General features: G+C 42.6%; 1 pseudogene across 1 annotated transcript; it reads left to right on the top strand.

Annotated features, from left to right (window-relative positions):
- Positions 1–367: 367 nt before the first annotated feature.
- Positions 368–16,448, top strand: LOC311325113 (myosin heavy chain, fast skeletal muscle-like; annotated as a pseudogene). The gene is made up of 32 exons: positions 368–574; positions 1,595–1,738; positions 1,894–2,050; positions 2,182–2,209; positions 2,396–2,504; positions 2,808–2,900; positions 3,130–3,193; positions 3,381–3,479; positions 4,160–4,263; positions 4,402–4,540; positions 4,642–4,760; positions 4,981–5,130; positions 5,359–5,529; positions 6,128–6,431; positions 6,679–6,743; positions 6,971–7,058; positions 8,133–8,250; positions 8,778–8,901; positions 9,258–9,394; positions 9,724–9,979; positions 10,078–10,320; positions 10,456–10,632; positions 10,781–10,926; positions 12,673–12,763; positions 13,008–13,397; positions 13,790–13,916; positions 14,550–14,668; positions 14,939–15,135; positions 15,272–15,455; positions 15,731–15,896; positions 16,045–16,169; positions 16,256–16,448. The product of its transcript is annotated as a myosin heavy chain, fast skeletal muscle-like (transcript).
- Positions 16,449–21,744: the final 5,296 nt, after the last annotated feature.

Raw genomic sequence — 21,744 nt, 5'->3', positions numbered from 1 at the left:
ATACAGTACTATACAGTACCGGTGCAGACTATCTAAAGCCAATGGACAGGATTGTATGTTAACTATATAAGTATATATTATGTTAATTCCAGGTCTAGTTTACTCCAGGTCTAGTCAAATTTATTACAACCTGGCATCTTCATGGCCTCTGTGATTTTGTTGTGTGCCATATTATCCTTCGAGTTTAATAATAATATTATTTGGCTTTTGACTTAAAAAAAAAAGAAACATCTCTACACAGTTTGAAAAGCCAACATTAAATCATTTTGAATGTGACAAATGTGTCAACTTGTCTGTAACATGTGCCATTAAAGGCAAAATATGAACCTCCAAAAATATATGTTTCTACATCCAGTAAACCGCCACCATGAGTACGGACGCCGAGATGGCCCAGTATGGGAAGGCCGCCATTTTCCTTCGTAAGAGTGAGAGGGAGAGGATTGAGGCTCAGAGCAGGCCATTTGATGCTAAGAATGCCTGCTATGTGACCGACAAGGTAGAGCTGTTCCTCAAGGCTCTCATTATTAAGAGGGATGCTGGGAAGTGTGATGTGGAAATGGAACTCAGTAAGCAGGTAAGTCTTTAAACTGAGGAATGTTCAGTTGGTTTGCAGTTGTACAGAATGAACATGTTTAGTGGATGTGGCCAAGTGTGTCTGTATAGCAGCATTCATGTAGCCATAGGCGATTTTACCCTCTGAGATTAGGGGGGGCAACATTTTGACGTGAGAAAAAAACAAAACAGTTCTGCCGTCTCGTCCCATCTATTTACAAAGAATACCAGTTGTGAACAGTATGCTAATAAGAAATCCGTATGACAATTCAATATGTACAACGCATCAAACTTCATCTAGACACCACAAGCATGTCAATATGACTTTATGACCGAGCACTAGGCCATACCCAACATCACAACATCACACTGACACTGCCTGCTGGTGCTAGCTTCCTCGCCGATGGTGATGTTGCTAGTGCTAGTGCTAGCTCCGATAGCCTCTGGAGCACTTCTGCATTCGATTGCACCTGCTGCGGTGTCATTTCGAGTGGTAGCTTCTTCATTAGCATTGCCAGATTTTATTTTATTTTAAGAAGAAGTGGTAAATTGTTTTTATAGCTCTTTTTTGCCATTGTGAGCAGGTTGGCTAGTTGTAGCTTGTTGAGCACTGAGCAGTACAGTCAGATCTCATTTGAGTTGTGCCATTAGTGGATTATGAATATATATATATTTTTAAAGGTAGCCTAGTTTAAGTAATAAATACACTTTTAAAATTAATGATGATCTAACACAAACTGGTACAAACCACAATTATGTATTTAATAATTGTGTTAATTAGTAAAAAAAAAAAAAAGAAAAAAAAAGTTTTTTTTTGCCCCCCCTGCCCCCCCTATAAAATCGCCAATGCATGTAGCAGTACACTTGACTGTACATAACACTCTAAAGAGCACCAGTTACCTGTAGGCTACTATCACAGTTGAACCAGTTCAAATAAATATAACATTCTGAAACAACATTGAGTTTTACCAATAAATAATATTTAGTCACAACCTGTAGCATTTATTCATATAGAGGCTTTACGCATACTTCTCAATTCAAGGTAAAAACCGTCAAAGATGAGGAGATCTTCGAAATGAACCCCCCTAAGTTTGACAAGATTGAGGACATGGCCATGATGACCTACCTCAATGAAGCTTCTGTCCTGTATAACCTCAAAGAGCGTTATGCAGCATGGATGATCTACGTAAGAAAGACACATGACATACACCTGCACAAATATATCCCATAATTGCATTCTTATATCTATACTGTATGCTGCCTATATATCTTTTCATATATTATACTGCATGCTCCATATGTGTCTAATACTGTATGTTGTTTCAATCCCTTCTGATGCAGACCTACTCTGGGCTCTTCTGTGCCACGGTGAACCCCTACAAGTGGCTCCCTGTGTACGACATGGAAGTGGTCAACGCCTACAGAGGGAAGAAGCGTATGGAGGCTCCACCCCACATCTTCTCTGTCTCTGACAACGCCTTCCAGAACATGTTGACTGGTACGAACAATTATTGATGGATGGATTGATGGGTGGATGGATGGATATAGATGGATGGAGGTTGATAGATGGTATGATGTATATACCTTATGATGCGCTTTATGACTTCTTGCATTTTTCTTTACTTGCAGACAAGGAGAACCAGTCTATCCTGATCACGTACGTTTAACATTAAATTTTCAATCGACAATAATTTAGTTCGTTAGAACTTAGGCTACTAACAGTTTGTAGAACAGAATCAAATGCACTTACAATTCCTATATTGAGTTGATTGTCAATACTTTGATTTGAAAACCAGTCTACCGTGTAGACTAAAATAAACCACATTTCTATTCCATAAACCAGTGGAGAATCCGGTGCTGGAAAGACTGTCAACACCAAGCGTGTCATCCAGTACTTTGCCACCATCGCTGTATCTGGGGGTGAAAAGAAGAAGGAGACTGGCAAATTTAAGGCAAGTCCTTAGAATTTCTGGGGTGGCAGTCGCCCTGCAGTTATAAAAGAGAGGCAGCTACTAAAAGGCCATTCGTTTGTCAGAGAATACTGTGGGTCATTTTATGGCTGCTGGAAAGTTCATGGTGTCACTAGCCCATTGTGCCCTTGAGCACATCACCTAATCCCTTAATTTGAATGTTACTGTGGTACAGTAGTATTATGCTGTGCACAAATGTGTCCCCCATCTACCCGTGCAACTCCCTCCCAGAATGTAAGCCTGTCCTTGGCCTGTCTAGTTACTGACAGTGTTTTTCTCTCTCAGGGTTCCCTTGAGGATCAGATCATTGCAGCTAACCCTCTGCTGGAGGCTTACGGTAATGCCAAGACAGTGAGGAACGACAACTCGTCTCGCTTTGTAAGTTTAATGGGACAAGTTTATAAATTGTGACATGTGCTCTTTCTAATACACTCCCTATTATTATGCTACAGTATACTGTATAATGTAGTATAACATACTACCAGCAGTACCATAGTATTACTGTAATTGCCAAAATGTTGTATATTAAAGTGTAAATATTGTGTGCTATTGTGGCAATTGTATTTATTTTCTTGACCCGCTGGTATTTCCCCATGCTGTACATTAGGGTAAATTCATCAGGATTCACTTCCAAAATACCGGCAAACTGGCCAGTGCTGACATTGAAACTTGTAAGTTGGCTTGGATTGCTTCTCAGTTCTTCACTAAATACACAAGGATATTAGAGCAGATTGTTGGCCTAAATGTAAACAAAAACATTAATGTATTCTTATGATGTTATGGCCATGACTGTTGGTTTTCTACTTCAGATTCAAATTGCTCTTGCTCTCTATCCCTCCATTTCTCTCTCTGTCTCAGACCTGCTGGAGAAGTCCAGAGTGAGCTTCCAGCTGCCCGATGAGAGAGGCTACCACATCTTCTACCAGATGATGACCAACCACAAGCCTGAGATTGTTGGTAAGATAAAGCAGAGTGCAAAGAACCAGTGCCAACTAGTGTGTCTTATGGAAATTGTAAGGTAGAGCTTTAGTAAGTAAGATCTTTGAATCACGCCTGAAGAGGCTAATTACTGTCTAGTGTGTAGAGATCACAGTTTTAGTCTATTTTGCAACATTTGGGACCCTCTAGTTTTGCCTCGGCTTTTCCTTCGGGGTTATACACAGAACCTTTTGTCACCTTTCAGCTGGTTCACTCAAACACATTAGTATGGGGATGTACCTATACGAGATGCACATGCAATCATAAATGAAAGCCTGTGTAAACAAGACTATCATCCAGCACTTGAGCCAAAAGTCAAAATGATGAGTACACAAATGAATGCTTTGACAAAAGTGTGCAGTGATGTCCAGCTGCATAGATCTCCTCTATTGCCACACCCCTTTAACAGAGCCCATGATGTTATGATAATATGTTTTGTAGAGAGCTTGTATTCCCGCCATGTTCTCCAGACCCGTGTTGTATACAAACAAAATCAGAAATCCAATGAGAAAGATGCTCCATTGACAAAGCCCGACCTCAAGCCCGGTGGATCAGCACACAAACACATGATCACTCTGGCACATATCCAGCAAGGAACAATGCAACGTTGTCTTATAAAAGCTGAGTGATTAATGATTTTCATTCTTGTTTCTCCACAGAAATGTCACTCATCACCACCAACCCCTATGACTACCCCATGATCAGCCAGGGTCAGATCACTGTGGCCAGTATCGATGACAACGTGGAGCTGGATGCCACAGATGTGAGTCACTGAAAGTGTTACAAATAATACAATTGAAAATAAAATGGGTAGCATAAATGCAGAGTAATGAAGTCCATCCACCTGGTACATTTAAATGTATCTTACTTGTTTACATCAAACATTAACTTCCCCCTCCAGGATGCTATTGACATCTTGGGCTTCACCCTTGACGAAAAGCATGGCATCTACAAGCTGACTGGTGCTGTCATGCAACATGGCAACATGCACTTCAAGCAGAAGCAGCGTGAGGAGCAGGCTGAGCCAGATGGCACAGAGGGTGAGTCCCACTTCCAGTCCCAAAATCCTCAAAAATCTCAAAAATTGTTGTACTTGATACAGTACTTAATTATTGAATTGTGATCATTTGGATCCCTCTAGTGGCTGATAAAATCAGCTACCTTCTGGGTCTGAACTCAGCTGACTTGCTGAAAGCCCTGTGCTACCCCAGAGTGAAGGTCGGCAATGAGTATGTGACCAAGGGTCAGACAGTGCCTCAGGTAAGGCTTATGTCAAGCTTGAAAGCTACACATTTGCTGGAATAACATTATGTAGTGCTTATTTCTTTATACTCAAGATATGCTTTTACAAAGTACTGTAACTGGAATTATCCTTTTCCCATAGCTCTTCTAGAATCAATACAGGGCAAAAAGCAGACTATAAGATAAAGTACATTAGTGTAAGAAAGTGGAACCAACTCATGGCATTGTCATTACACAGGTGAATAATTCAGTGAGCGCTCTGGCCAAGTCCGTCTATGAGAGGATGTTCTTGTGGATGGTCATCCGCATCAACCAGATGTTGGACACCAAGCAAGCAAGGAACTACTTCATCGGTGTGCTCGACATTGCTGGTTTTGAGATCTTTAACGTGAGTTTGGTATTGCCATGGGAAATATCAGGGTTTTTGACGATATTTAGGAAAACAAATCCTGTTCTAATATGAATAGATCTAGATTTTGGTTTTGTTTGTTATACATGTATACAGAAAGTGCCTAATCTACCCTAATTAATTACAATTTCCAGTAAATTTAAAGAACCAATATGTGGAGCGATATCTAACCACAAATATTCTCTCTCAAACTCTGTGAAACAACAGTTCAACAGCATGGAACAGCTGTGCATCAACTTCACCAATGAGAAACTGCAACAGTTCTTCAACCACACCATGTTCGTCCTGGAGCAAGAGGAGTACAAGAAGGAGGGCATCGTCTGGGCATTCATTGACTTTGGCATGGACTTGGCTGCCTGCATCGAGCTTATTGAGAAGGTGAAAACTACATGGTTTTGTCTTTGCAAGTACAGTGGGTGCATTTTGTGGCTCTGTGCACGGCAAAATTGAATGGGTTCTAAATTGGCCCATGATACACCCCTCCACCGAGTTTCATGAAAGTCACTCTGGAAGTTTTAGTTTAAACCTGGTCTAAGGAATGAATGGAGGTGAATGGCCGGCTCGTGGATCCGCCCCATAATTCGGATCCCCTCCAAAATTGAATGGGTTCTATGTTGGCCCATTCTACACCCTTGCACAGAGTTTAAAATTGGTGCAGTAGTTTTGCATAATCCTGCTGACAGACGTACTGTACTGTATAGTATGTACGCAAAGTAAATCTACTGTATGATCTCTAGCTGGATTTGAAGTTTGATATGTCCATGATTTGTTTGGTTGTAGATTAAATTATCCACAACCATGTGAAGCACCATTTAGGTAATGCTCTACTGGTTCTAAGGCTATCACTACACATCAGCTAAAAAGCGATGAATTTAATAGAATTCCCAAGGAGTCATTAGTTAGTATTAGTGAATGTGGTAATAGTTTCTTGTATGTTAACAGACACATGATTGATCAAAATGTGTTTCTTACACAGCCAATGGGCATTTTCTCCATCCTTGAAGAGGAGTGCATGTTCCCCAAGGCTTCAGACACTACCTTCAAGAACAAGCTGTACGATCAGCATCTTGGCAAATCTAAGGCCTTTGAGAAGCCTAAACCTTCAAAGACCAAAGCCGAGGCCCACTTCTCCCTGGTCCACTACGCCGGTATAGTGGACTACAACATCAATGGCTGGCTGGACAAGAACAAGGACCCCCTGAACGACTCTGCGGTTCAGCTGTACCAGAAGTCCTCAGTAAAACTGATGACCGTTCTCTACGTTGCTCCTCCACCTGAAGGTTTGTACATTTTCAATCCCCTTAATGCAAAATGTACAGTATGTATGAGCTTTTTTCCCCAAGGGTCATTTTGAGGTGAGAGATAGATGATTCAACTGTTCTGAGTGAAAATGTCGTGTATGATTTTTTTTTTTACGCTGTGTAAACATGGCCATGGTGAATGTGATAACATCATTTTAGTGTTAATATATTATTCACATAATTGATTGTTTCAAATATAAATAATTTATCATATCATGTACTTTAGACACCACAAAGAAAGGAGGCAAGAAGAAGGGAGGTTCCATGCAGACTGTGTCCTCTCAGTTCAGAGTGAGTGAGCTTTTCTATCTAATTTCAAGGTACATTTGTGATGCTTCATGCCATGATTGTGTCGAATGGTTATTTCTAATGAACTACTAAACTTTCCATACTTCCATACTTAATACAGAATGAATACTTTCACACCAATGGTAAAATTGCTAATTAGGTCTAGTTACAGTCTAGCTTGTCAATGCCATTATAAATGGTATCTGAATGTCTTTGGAACACCCTTACAGGAGAACTTGGGCAAGCTGATGACCAACTTGAGGAGCACCCACCCTCATTTTGTGCGTTGCCTGATCCCCAACGAGTCTAAGACTCCAGGTAAAACATTATGAATACATTTTACAAGTTATTTAAATTCTAAACTGTCATTTAAATGTAATCTTAATTCCTAATTAGAAATGGTGCTCAGAGAGCACAGCCCTCCGCCCATGAATGCATATAAACAATGGATAGGGGGAATTTTTCGCTCCCTACAGTAAATCCAAAAAATGAATGTATGTGAATGGCCAGCCATGTTTGGGTGGCTTGTAGACTCACCCTGTGATTCGGGCCACTCCAAAATTGAATGGGTTCTAAATCGGCCCATGCTACACCCCTCCACTGGGATTCATGAAAAGCGGTCTGGTAGTTTTTGCGTAAACCTTGTCCAAAAAATGAATGGAAGTCAATGGCTTGCCCAGCAGTGTTTAGGCGGTTCGGGGACCCGCTCCGTGATTCGGATCAGCTCCATAATTTAGCAGCTTCTAAATTGGTCCATGGTTCACCCTTTCACAGAGTTTCATGAAAATCGGTATGGTAGTTTTTGAGTAATCCTGCTAACAAACAAACAAACCAAGAAATGGTTCATGGACCAGCCTCGTGATTCAGATCTGCTCTAAACTGTAATGGGTGAAGTTGGTCCATGCTACACCCCTCCACCGAATGAAAAAAGGTTTAGTAGAATCCTAGTCGAAAAAATGAATGGAGGTGAATAGACAACCCAGGAAACAGCTTGTGGACCCGCCTCATGATTCATATGGGCTCCATAATTTAATGGGTTATATGTTGGTCCATGCTACACCCCTCCACCAAGTTTCATGAAAATCAGTCTGGTAGCTTTTGCGAAATGCTGGTCCAAAAAAATTAATGCTGATGAATGGCCGGCGGTGTTTGGGCGGCTAATGGACCTGCCTCATTTTTCAGATGCGCTCCAAATTTGATTGAGTTCTAAGGTGGCCCATTCTACACCCTTCCACTGAGACTCATTAAAATTGGTCTGGTAGTTTTTACGTAATCCTGCAAAAAGACGGACAGACACATACGCCACCAAAAACATTACCTCTCACCCTGCACTGTCACTGGGGCGGAGGTAAAAATAATTTAGAAAAAATCACCATTATCTTTTGTTTCCAGGTCTGATGGAGAACTTCCTGGTTATCCACCAGCTGAGGTGTAACGGTGTGCTGGAGGGTATTAGGATCTGCAGAAAGGGCTTCCCCAGCAGAATCCTATATGGTGACTTCAAGCAGAGGTACACACACATGCACACACAATTACAGTATATAAACATATGAACATTTAGAAATGGAGAAACACTCAAACATACATGTTTGCATTCACACACACACACACACACACACACACACACACACACACACACACACACACAAACACACACACACGTACACCATATCCTTGAATGATATCCTGGCGTTTTAGTTGTGTATGCAATGCAATTTTTAAATGCAAGTTTTAAAAATGTAGGTCAGAGTATCTTTAGATTATTTAATCCAAAAGTACCTTTATTTGTTACAGTAGCTGGTGTGGATAGCTACTGAGTTTAGCATTAACAAGTTCGTATAGCCAATGTTGCCAATTTGTCAAAGATACAGCCAGATGAGAACTGAGCTAGTTGAGGTCCCAACTATAGGCAAAAATAATGATACTTTTTTTTGCTAAACCTCTAATGGCTTTTTAAAAAAGGAAATCAAAACAACTTCCAGAGGCATTACCATTCAAAACCAACTTGACCGATGTTCAATATTTCTTCCTATGCAGATACAAAGTACTTAATGCCAGTGTCATCCCTGAAGGCCAGTTCATTGACAACAAGAAGGCTTCTGAGAAGTTGCTTGGGTCAATTGATGTGGACCATGAGCAGTACAAGTTTGGACACACCAAGGTAAGATGCTAGATTGATGTCCAATTTTACTCAAAGACATAAACAGCACACACTTGTGTGTCTTTGGTAAATTCTCATGTTCAGCCTGCAGTTCATCCATTCAAATAAATAATCAAAAAAACAGATACATAAATAAACAATTACAATTCCACTGCATTGTCTCATTACATTACATTACAGTCATTTAGCTGACACTTTTATCCAAAGCGTCTCTGCAGGATACATATATGGTTCGGTGAATTATGGGTCTCAAAGGACACTCTTAGGTAGCTCTAGAATGTTATTTAAATGTTCATCCATTTCATTGTATCTTTTAACCTTGTTTACTTCAGCTGTATATTCTACCTGTGCCTCAGGTGTTCTTCAAAGCTGGTCTGCTGGGTATGCTTGAGGAGATGAGAGATGAGAAGCTTGCTACTCTGGTAACCATGACACAGGCTCTCGCCCGCGGTTACCTGATGAGGAGGGAGTTTGTGAAGATGATGCAGAGGAGGTGAGAGAACTAATGCCTTTTTAACCTTTGTTTTACCACAAACCCTAATTATTTGTGCAATTTCTCCCCTATGGGATGAAGTACAACTACTACTACTACTACTACTACTACTACTACTTGTGCCAATATAAGTTGTAATATGCTCAGGTTATGTTATGATATCATCCTGGGTGTTATGACCTAACTTTGATGGTAATTTTTATGGAAATATTTTACATATCTAAAGACACATTATATGTACATAACGGTATCAGAGGATAGATTGTATTCATCACATCAGATCCATTGCGTATTGACCTTAAAATTCACGCTCTCTTTCTTGTGATCAGAGAGTCCGTCTACTCCATCCAGTACAATATCCGCTCATTCATGAATGTTAAGCACTGGCCATGGATGAAAGTGTACTACAAGGTCAAGCCTCTCCTGAAGAGTGCTGAGACAGAGAAGGAGCTGGCCAACATGAAGGAGGACTATGAGAAATGCAAAGTCAACCTTGCCAAAGCTGAAGCTCGCAAGAAGGAGCTGGAGGAGAAAATGGTGTCCATGCTGCAGGAGAAGAACGATCTGGCTCTTGCAGTTGCATCTGTGAGTGAGCTACAGTACACAAACACACCCCTTCAAAAATCTACACCAATATTGTACAGAAAAGAACACATCCTTTCTCCACTCTTTTTGCCTCCCAGGAAGCAGAGAATCTGACTGATGCTGAGGAGAGATGTGAAGGTCTGATCAAGAGCAAGATCCAGCTGGAGGCCAAAGTCAAAGAGATAACCGAGAGGCTGGAGGATGAAGAGGAGATTAACGCAGAGCTGACGGCCAAGAAGAGGAAGCTGGAGGATGAGTGCTCTGAGCTGAAGAAGGACATCGATGATCTGGAGCTCACCTTGGCCAAAGTGGAGAAGGAAAAACACGCCACTGAGAACAAGGTTTCAACATCTCAAAATCTCTTCTATAGCAAAGCAGTAGTTCGTTCAAAAACAGACAAAGAGTAATGAAGTTAAGCTCTTCCATTCCCAAATCATGAACTGACCATCATTTCCTTTCGTTCTTGTCTTGTCCAGGTTAAAAACCTGACTGAGGAGATGGCTGCCCAAGACGAGAGCGTTGCCAAGTTGAGCAAGGAGAAGAAAGCCCTGCAAGAGGCCCACCAGCAGACACTGGATGACCTGCAGGCAGAGGAGGACAAAGTCAACACTCTGACCAAGGCCAAGACCAAGCTGGAACAGCAAGTCGACGATGTGAGTCATGTTATACGATGTCTTGCACATTATGGGCAGTTCAAGTATGCCTCTTTTGTTGAATAGATTATTGTTATCCTCATGAATGTTATCAATATTAACTTGTTATCACCAAAGGTGAGTGAAAATCATGTCTTTTTTTCTCCAGCTGGAAGGTTCTCTGGAGCAAGAGAAGAAGCTCCGTATGGAACTAGAGAGAAGCAAGAGAAAGCTGGAGGGAGACCTGAAACTGGCCCAGGAATCCATCATGGACCTGGAGAATGACAAGCAGCAGTCTGATGAGAAGATCAAGAAGTAAGTACAAATACTTTTCAGAGATCATTTGAGATATTTGTGACTGATTGAATTAACTTGAATTCTAACCATCATTACAATGAATGTGGCTTTAGTTTTGGATTACAAGACTCTTAAAAACATCAATGTGTGCAACCAAAATAAAGGTACTGCAGCAGTCAACATGTTCTTTAGAGCTGTCAACGTTAACACGTTAAAACTCGCGATTATCTGGAAACTTTAACACGTTAAAAACAATTCACGCAAATTAATCATATTACCAAAATTGACCATCACTTCCTCTCGTAATTACAGTTTACCTGGCTGAATTAATGAAAGCCATGTGAAACGCGGACAAATCTGCATTTCACATGCAGTAGGCTAATCAGCCAGGTAAACACTCGTGTAAACCCTCGCTGAGCAAGTTGTGCTAAGATAACATGACGGTCCGAGGTAACGTGGATTTCATATTGGACATTCAACAGATGTTCACATTCAGCATGGTGATTTTTGCTTCATGAGGCTTCCAGATGGAAGTTTCGATAAAACCAGTTGTTTGCACATATTGCAGTGATGTCTTTCCTCCGAAGCAACTCTGATTCCTCTAACAAGCTGGGCTCCAGCCCCTGAATCTGAATGTCAGGCTACTAATTTGTCATGTATTTCTTTATTCTAACACCACACATGTAGGCTATTTCACCCCCACCCCCAAATACAAGTAAACACTAGTATTAGTAAATGCTAGTATTTTAAACTTGTGATTAATCATGATTAATCACAGCCTGTTATAATGATTAACTTGATTAATCGATTAAAGGAGTAGTAAAGGGAAAATGCATGTTTAGCCCTGTTTTAAGGTTACTTATGATCAAATACAATGGTTCAGATCAAAAAGTTGACAAAACTAGCACTTTTGAGAAAGTCTGATAATTGCTCTACCACCGTTTAGGTCATACAATGGATGTGGGGGGGCACCGTGAAAAACCATTCAAAAACATGTTAAACTCTCGATTTCAAAGACAAGAAGCTCACCGAGGGGGTAATTGGTGTCCGTTGGTGTTCTGACATCAAATTCGCCGCAAAGTATGAATCCTGTAGGGTTTTATTGATCATTTTATGAAATCCATTGACTTGTATTGAAGCGACCATTGTAGATATGTAGATCAATCCGCAGAGGGGATTCAGGAAGCGGAACTACTTCAAGGCATTGCGCAAATCGGAATCAGTTCAAGCGGACGTTTACACACGTATGTGCTGCGACTAAATAGTTCTATGCTAAATATTTAAAAAAGCCTTTCCAGATGAAGTAGAATCTTACTTTATGGCGAATTATATGTCAGAACGCCAACTAACATCTCTGTGAGTTTCTTGTCTTTAAAATTGAGAGTTAAACATGTTTTTTGAATGATTCTTCAAGGTGCCCACCCACATCCATTGTATGACCAAAACGGTGGTAGAGCAATTATCAGACTTTCTCAAAAGTGCTAGTTTTGTCAACGTTTTGATCTGAACCATTGTATATGATCATAAGTAACCTTAAAACAGGGCTAAACATGCATTTTCCCTTTACTACTCCTTTAATAGCCCTAGTTCTTTGGCAATCTGCCCTATTGTGATCATATTTTTGTCCCTTGGCCTTTACTATATGTTTTCAGAAATTATATCACAATGTGGCATCAAAATGATTGTAGAACCCTAGTTGTGAAAAGTCGTACCCTGCCCTCACAATAACAAAATGTTTGTCATTGATTCCTTTGTGCTCCATAGGAAGGACTTTGAGATCAGCCAGTTCCTCAGTCAAATTGAGGATGAGCAGTCTATGGGAGCCCAGTTGCAGAAAAAGATCAAGGAACTTCAGGTGCAGTGTAGTTACAATATTGATCCCTAGTACAGTCATTATCATTGATTCCTAAAAAAATAATCATACATTTGATAGCGCTGTCCTTGCTTCTGAGACGTTCAGACGGTTTGACTTTGGGTTGACTTCACCCTTATTTGCCCCCTGTCTCCTACTGAAGACCAGAATGAAAGTGTTAAAGGACTTTTTGTGATAGCCATGATTCGTTAGAAGAGTACTTATGAGTATTTAATCTCTACTTTAGGCTCGTATTGAGGAGCTGGAGGAGGAGATCGAGGCTGAGCGTGCTGCCAGGGCCAAGGTGGAGAAGCAGAGGGCTGATCTGTCCAGGGAACTTGAGGAGATCAGCGAGAGGCTGGAGGAAGCAGGAGGCGCCACTGCTACTCAGATTGAGATGAACAAGAAGCGTGAGGCTGAGTTCCAGAAACTGAGACGTGATCTGGAGGAGTCCACCCTGCAACACGAGTCCACGGCTGCTGCCCTGAGGAAGAAGCAGGCTGACAGTGTGGCAGAGCTGGGTGAGCATATCGACAACCTGCAGCGCGTCAAGCAGAAGCTGGAGAAAGAGAAGAGCGAGTACAAGATGGAGATTGACGACCTCTCCTCCAACATGGAAGCAGTTGCCAAAGCTAAGGTCAGTGATAATACAATATTTAGATTTATTACATGCAGTCTCTGCACCAAGCCGAAATAATAGGCACATCTGCAGTGTTCTCCCACATAGAAGATAATAGTAGGGTGCCAAGAGGAGGCTTGTGAAAAGCAAATGTTATTGTAGCTCAAATGATTATTATCAATGCAAACCAGACTCCTTATTCATAGCAAATACAGTATATGTGTATTTAATTACATAACATGACAAACTGGTGTATTCCAAATACATGGTAGGGAATCAATGTCCACATCATCCTCAGTAAGAGACCTTAATTTATGTAATTACCTATGTTAAAATGAAAGTGACAGGACTGAACTGCACATTGAAGCATGCCCTTCATCATGTCTCTAAACATGGTGTTTGACCCACAGGGCAATCTAGAGAAGATGGCGCGCACCCTTGAGGATCAACTCAGCGAGATCAAGACAAAGAATGATGAGAATCTTCGCCAGATCAATGACATCAGCGCACAGAGAGCCAGACTCCTGACTGAGAATGGTAAAATCAATAAATCAAGAACAAAGATGAATTGCATCTCATTACAAATTTTCAATTCAAACCTTTATTTAGCAAGGGGAAACCCATTGAGACCAGGTTCTCATTCAATGTTGCCCTGGTTATAACAATCAGTGAACAGTTACACAAACAAGTATAAAAAAGCTAAACAAATACACTCATAAAAACAACACAAAAACAATATACAATAATGCATAGGGATAAAACATGTATAATTAAACTAAAACAAACTCAAGCATCTAATCCAATTTTGTTTATCGGTTTAAAATCAACAATTTAGAGGTACAGCATCTACTTTATCATTATTATTATCATTATTATTATTGATAATAATAATAATAATAATAATAATGAGTGAGCCCTGGATAGAGTCAAAGGCTGTCTGCAAAATAGACAATTCTCCTTCCATTGAACAGGTAACTGAGTAAAGCACTGTGTTGTCCACATAAAAGTGCACCTTGTAACCATTTCTAAAAGAGACAATGTATTATTAATACATTTAAATTATAATACATCTTTGATGATTCATATAATCCATATACAGATGCATGGTCCACTTTTAGAAAACACCTGCGATGTGCTTTGCCTGACGAGAGCTCCATTCATTCCCTGCAGGTGAGTTTGGACGCCAGCTGGAGGAGAAGGAAGCCTTGGTGTCCCAGTTGACCAGAGGCAAGCAGGCCTACACCCAGCAGATTGAGGAGTTCAAGAGGCATGTTGAGGAGGAGGTCAAGGTAAGGCTCCAAAACAAGTTGAACTATGGAGTCAGGTTCACCAACTATGTCAATGACTTAATGTGACTATTAGACACGTTTCTCTTTTACTGAGTCCACGTCTTTTTCTTGTTGTCTTGTTTTGTTTGTCATAATTCCTCCGCTTCTATATGTCTGTGACTTTGTCATGTAAGATCTGATGACTCAATGAAATATAAAGTTGAAAGTATACATGTATGTAGTTTTCAGTAAATAGAACTAGAACGCTCTCTTGTTTTGTTTCCCTCCCAGGCCAAGAATGCTCTGGCCCACGGTGTCCAATCTGCACGCCATGACTGTGACCTGCTGAGGGAGCAGTTTGAGGAGGAGCAGGAGGCCAAGGCAGAGCTGCAACGCGGCATGTCCAAGGCTAACTCTGAGGTGGCTCAGTGGAGATCCAAGTATGAGACTGATGCCATCCAGAGGACAGAGGAGCTGGAGGAGGCCAAGTAAGTCCATGGAACCAGAAGGTCTTCCCCTTGGGAAAGTATGTTGCTAAGAACCCCAATGCCAGGCTACTTATGAACCTTCTCAACTTTCCATCAGGATAGAGCACCTTTATAATGCATCTTTTGTTCCAAACAGGAAGAAGCTGGCTCAGCGTCTCCAGGACGCTGAGGAGACCATCGAGGCCACCAACTCCAAGTGTGCCTCTTTGGAGAAGACCAAGCAGAGGCTGCAGGGAGAGGTGGAAGACCTCATGATTGACGTTGAGAGGGCCAACGCCTTGGCCGCCAACCTGGACAAGAAGCAAAGGAACTTTGACAAGGTGAAAAAGATTATACCACAACTAATTTGCAATAAAGTGAAAGGATAGTTTATTGGCAATCATTGGTTCGAATGCCTTATTGGATGGCATGGAAGAGGGACCTGAATTAGCAGTTGGAGGGTTGAGGGGTTTAGAATGATTTTGACACATCCTACTATTGTGCTGTTGGTTCATACCTACCTCAATGGCAACTGTAGTCAGTAGCATTTTCTAACTGTAATTCTTACATTGGCATCAGTGTTAAAGGCTGCTTTACATGCTTCCTCCTACTGTAGGTTCTGTCAGAGTGGAAGCAGAAGTTTGAGGAGGGTCAGGCTGAGCTGGAGGGAGCTCAGAAGGAGGCTCGTTCTCTCAGCACAGAACTCTTCAAGATGAAGAACTCCTACGAGGAGGCTCTTGACCAGCTGGAGACTCTGAAGAGAGAGAACAAGAACTTGCAACGTGAGCTAAATGTAGTGCATGATGCTTTTAGTACAGGGTTTTCCACCGAACAACCCAAAGTAATGGAAAGAACTGTTTCTCATTTAATTACTCAAATGTTCTGTGGATTAGTTATGTTCATGTAAAATGTTCCTGTTTCAAATCACAGAGGAGATCTCTGACCTGACCGAGCAGATCGGAGAGACTGGCAAGAGCATCCATGAACTGGAGAAGGCCAAGAAGACGGTGGAGACGGAGAAGGCTGAGATCCAGACTGCGTTGGAGGAGGCTGAGGTACAACTAAAATTTGACAAGAAAAATAGGATACAGTTTCATTTGGAAATTCTTATATAACAAAATGATTACTTCCATTTATTCAGGGAACACTGGAGCACGAGGAGTCCAAGATCCTGCGTGTGCAGCTGGAGCTGAACCAGGTCAAGGGTGAGGTGGACAGGAAGCTGGCAGAGAAGGATGAGGAGATGGAGCAGATCAAGAGGAACAGCCAGAGGGTGATTGAGTCCATGCAGAGCACCCTGGATTCTGAGGTTCGCAGCAGGAACGACGCCCTGAGAATGAAGAAGAAGATGGAGGGAGACCTGAACGAGATGGAGATCCAGCTGAGCCACGCTAACCGCCAAGCAGCAGAGGCCCAGAAGCAGCTGAGGAACGTGCAGGCGCAGCTCAAGGTACTGAACATGTTAACAATAAGGATTATACTGCAGAGAGGAGCATAAAATCTCATTCAGGCTAGTACTGCACATCTAGATTGGGTCATCCCCTAGATTTAAAGCTACAGTATGTAACTTGTACACTATGATACAAGCTATCTACAAGCTAGCAGGGAGGGAAAATTCCATCTGCCAGGAAAAATTCAGTCTTCTCCAACCCTCATGGTTTGCGGGCTTGGGTACAACAACATTACCATAAGGCCATAGAAGAATGCCCTTTGTTGGTGATTGGATCTTGTGCAAACATGCACACTTCGAACCAGGTGTGGCCATAGATCCCATAGATCCACAGATATACAGACAGCTGCTAGAGTATTAGACAACATAGATTATGTTTAGTAAATAAGATATCATATCTGTGTTTCTAGGATGCCCAGTTGCACCTGGATGATGCCGTCCGTGCTGCAGAGGACATGAAGGAGCAGGCAGCCATGGTGGACCGCAGAAACGGTCTCATGCTGGCTGAGATTGAGGAGCTGAGAGTGGCTCTTGAGCAGACAGAGAGAGGCCGCAAAGTGGCTGAGCAGGAGCTGCTGGACGCCAGTGAGAGAGTGGGACTGCTGCATTCCCAGGTGCTAACACACAGACACAGATAAAGCCAAGGAACATTCATAATGGAAGATTTTTTTTTGTTTTACTTCTCATTGATTAATCCTTCCAGAACACCAGCCTGTTGAACTCCAAGAAGAAGCTTGAGGCCGACTTGGTGCAGGTGCAAGGAGAGGTGGATGACACCGTCCAGGAGGCCAGGAATGCTGAGGAGAAGGCTAAGAAGGCCATCACTGATGTGAGTCTGGTTTAATCTGTATGCATATTTCACCCTGATCACACTGTACTGTTTACTAACCGATCAACTTTTACCAGCCATAACAGCTATGCTGACTTACCTAGCAGTACTTCTCCACCTCACCCAAGCTGTGTTCTGTGGTTGCAGGCAGCCATGATGGCTGAAGAGCTGAAGAAGGAGCAGGACACCAGCTCTCACCTTGAGAGGATGAAGAAGAATCTTGAGGTGACAGTCAAGGACCTTCAGCACCGTCTGGATGAGGCTGAGAACCTGGCCATGAAGGGTGGCAAGAAGCAGCTCCAGAAACTGGAGAGCAGGGTGAGTTAATAGCAGTTGTACAGTGACCCGAGGTGCCTTGAATGGGGTAAAATGTTTTTTCTAGCATGTTATTGATAAAATCTTCTCAATGAGCTCATGTTCTCCATACAGGTGCGTGAGCTGGAGGGAGAGATTGATGCTGAACAGAGGAGAGGTGCAGACGCAATCAAGGGAGTCCGCAAGTACGAGCGCAGAGTCAAGGAGCTGACATACCAGGTAACAACTCACACTCCAATACACTCATTATACAGACATCATATGTGAGCATAATACTGTATATATGTGTGCATAAATGTGTCTATATATATATATATACACACACATAGATTACAATTTATCAATTTCCTATCTGCTTTAGACTGAGGAGGATAAGAAGAACATGGCCAGACTTCAGGACCTTGTGGACAAGCTGCAGCTTAAAGTGAAGGCCTACAAGAGACAGGCTGAGGAGGCTGTAAGTCACACACTAAAGAGTTCCACCTGGATTGCAGGATTTTAACCTTAAATCACAATGTTTTAGAGTTCCATCGAAACCTTTAACTAGGGGCTCCATTCATGTCAAATACTTGAGCTTTTGAGTGAGTTTGCCCTTCATAAAGGAAAAAGTACAGTAGTCACAAAAGTGTAAGCCCACCCTCAAATCAAGCAGTTATCATTTTAAATGAAACATTAGGCATTTGAACTTACTCCAACTTAGAATGCAAATTCACTAAGTTACACAACTTGATGGCCATTCTGCAACAACCTTTGGATGCTGATGTTTTCCTCTCAATATCTCCCAGGAGGAGCAAGCCAACGGCCACATGTCCAAGTGCAGGAAGGTTCAGCATGAGCTGGAGGAGGCTGAGGAGCGTGCTGACATTGCTGAGTCTCAGGTCAACAAGCTCAGAGTCAAGAGCCGTGACTCTGGAAAGGTAAGGGTTAGTTTGCTGTTCCATCAAGGCTGGATCCACTACTTCAAGTTATAGTTAACAAAAAAGCATTTTTTATGGACCCTTTCTGCAAAAAGAAGCTGATAACTAATGCCCTCTTGTTTTTTTTCCTTCTCTCAGGCAAAGGAAGCTGAATAAACATGACAAGAACCTGTCACACATTACTATGGCTGATAAAATATGAGTTTCATGGTGAATGTTGGAGCATTTTATGAAATAAAGCAAGCAGGAATGCACTTGATGAATGTGTGGATTTGTTACAAGAACAGCTCAGAAGTACACAAAGACATGGGGTTACTCACCTTTACTGCAGCTTCTTTATTGATTTATTAGAATCAGAATCCTTTTATTGCCATTGTACTTGACATACATAGGATTTTTTGCGACATTGTGGAGCCAACCACAACACAACAATGCACCAGTGCAAAAACAGGACAGGACAGTGCAAAATACAAACATAGTGCAAAACTAGCAATGCATTTGGCCTACAAAAGAGAAAGTAGTCAGTATAGTCCAAAAATGCAGGGGGCAGGGGAGAGAGTCAGAGGGGAGCCTTGTTGATAAGGCTTTTGGCCGAGGGGAAAAAGCTGTTCCTGTGTCGAACAGCTTTAGTTTTTGACGACCGCAGCCTCCTGCCAGAGGGGAGCGGAGTGAAGAGGCCATAGCCCGGGTGGGAGGGGTCGGCCATGATCTTCAGCGCCCTGGAGTCGTGCAGGGCCTGGAGGGAGGGCACGGCTCAGCCGATCATCCTCTCCCCCGAGCGTATCACCCGCCGCAGCTAATTAGGCCTACTCTGAGAAACATGGAGTTATTAGAGAAATCTGCTCCCAACATGTCAGGACGTTGGGAGGAAATCAGCCAATCAGCATACAGTGGAGTTTTCATTCAGGAGAAGGGGGAGCGGTCAGAAGTTCAAGACAATGCGAATAAAGATGGTACTGCTGCTTCATTTTAAACATACTGTATCTGGCCAACTTGTAGAATAATGATCAGCATTTTCATTGTTGATAGCCATGGCATTGAGAGGTTCTACTGAACATGGAGATTAAGCCTTTCCTTTTTTGTCATTAAGAATTGTACTGATTTTCACCATTATACAAAACACCCATTAGAGATTCAAAGGACAACACTGCATAACAGAACAACACAAATACATATGAGTATAAATTTATTCATCTCTTAAAGCAAGAGTCAAAGCTGAAATGTGAAAATGCAGAATTGGAAGCTGAACTGGAAGGTAAGAACTTAAAGGAGTATTTTGCAGCTGGGAATCTGAAGGTCAATTAAAATTGGGTCACTGTAGTAGAAATGTGCAGTTATTTGTGAAATTTGTGCTTTATGGCCAGAGAAAAGACAGAAAATGTATTTTTTGCTCAAACGGAAGAAACCTAGGCCTATAACTACCAAAATGCACTGAGCTCGCTCAGTCTTGCCAACTTGGCGACTTTGTCACTATATCTGGCGACTTTCCAGCCCCCCTTGGTAACTTAATTAGTCAAAAGCGACCAGCGACCACTCTAGCGTGTTTTTCTGGTCTTTTGGTCAATTATTGTGTTGACAAAGCTCTGCAAAAGCATCCAACATACAGTATCTCGTTCCGCGGTTCACGTTACAACTGAACTCACGAGAGGCGAGTACAGTGAGGGCTGCCGTCTCCTCCTCATCAGTCACACAGCAGCACTCACACAGCCAGTCTGACTAAATAGCAGCTCCACAGTCCCAGCCAGCTGCAACAGTCAGTGACCGCTCTGAGCAAGAGCTGCACAGACAATGATTTTGTACAGTTACACTGTACAGTATAATGGTGCGTTCAAGACAACACGGGACTCGGGAATTCCCGACCTCTAACTTGTGAAAAACGAATTGAACGCTCGTCCAACTCGGGATAACGAGTCGGGAATCGGGTATCATTTTGAGCCCCGAGTTGACGTCACAACATGGCAGCATATAACGCTGACTATAAGAATTTAATTATTATTAAGTGTTTGTTGACGTTTTAACATGTAATTTGATGTGTAATTGTGCAATATATGTTTGTATGATTATAGTCGAACCTCAGATCGAAGAGGAACAATGCGGATTTCGTCCTGGTCGTGGAACCACCGACCAGCTCTTCACTCTCGCAAGGATCTTGGAGGGGGCTTGGGAGTTTGCCCAACCTGTCTATGTCATGTGTTTTGTGGACTTGGAGAAAGCTTACGACCGGGTCCCTCGAGAGGTCTTGTGGAGGGTTATACGGGAGTATGGGGTGAGGGGATCCCTACTTAGGGCCATCCAATCCCTGTACACCCAGACCGAGAGCTGTGTCCGTGTCCTCTTCGTCTTCGTCTTCCTTTCCGGTGGGGGTTGGCCTCCGTCAGGGCTGCGCTTTGTCACCAATCCTGTTTGTGATTTTCATTGACAGGATATCGAGGCATAGCCGGTGGGGTTGCAGTTCGGTGAGCTGGGGATGACGTCGCTGCTATTTGCAGATGATGTGGTCCTCATAGCATCATCTGCCTGCGACCTCCAGCACTCTCTGGATAGGTTTGCAACTGAGTGTGAAGCGGCTGGGATGAGAATCAGCACCTCTAAGTCTGAGGCCATGGTTCTCAGCAGGAAACCGGTGGCCTGTCCGCTCCGAGTAGGAAATGAGTTCTTACCCCAAGTGAAGGAGTTCAAGTATCTGGGGGTCTTGTTCACGAGTGAGGGAACCATGGAGAGGGTGCTTGGCCAGAGAATCGGAGCAGCTGGTGCGGTTCTGCAGTCGCTTTGTCCGCACTGTTGTGACGAAAAGAGAGCTGAGCCAAAAGGCAAAGCTCTCGATGTACCGGTCTATCTTCGTCCCCACCCTCACCTATGGTCATGAAGGATGGGTCATGACCGAAAGAACGAGATCATGGATACAAGCGGCCAAAATTAGTTTTCTCCGGAGGGTGGCTGGGGTCTCCCTGAGCGATCGGGTGAGAAGTTCAGTCATCCGGGAGAGACTCGGAGTAGAGCCGCTGCTCCTTTGCGTCGAAAGGAGCCAGTTGAGGTGGTTCGGGCATCTAGTGAGGATGCCTCCTGGGCACCTCCCTAGGGAGGTGTTCCAGGCGTGTCCGGCTGGGAGGAGGCCGCGG

The sequence above is a fragment of the Borostomias antarcticus genome (genome assembly GCF_949987555.1).
Source record: "Borostomias antarcticus genome assembly, chromosome: 24".
Lineage (NCBI taxonomy): Eukaryota > Metazoa > Chordata > Actinopteri > Stomiiformes > Stomiidae > Borostomias > Borostomias antarcticus.
The sequence above is the reverse complement of the archived record's forward strand: the minus strand, read 5'-3'. Positions and strand labels throughout refer to the sequence as shown.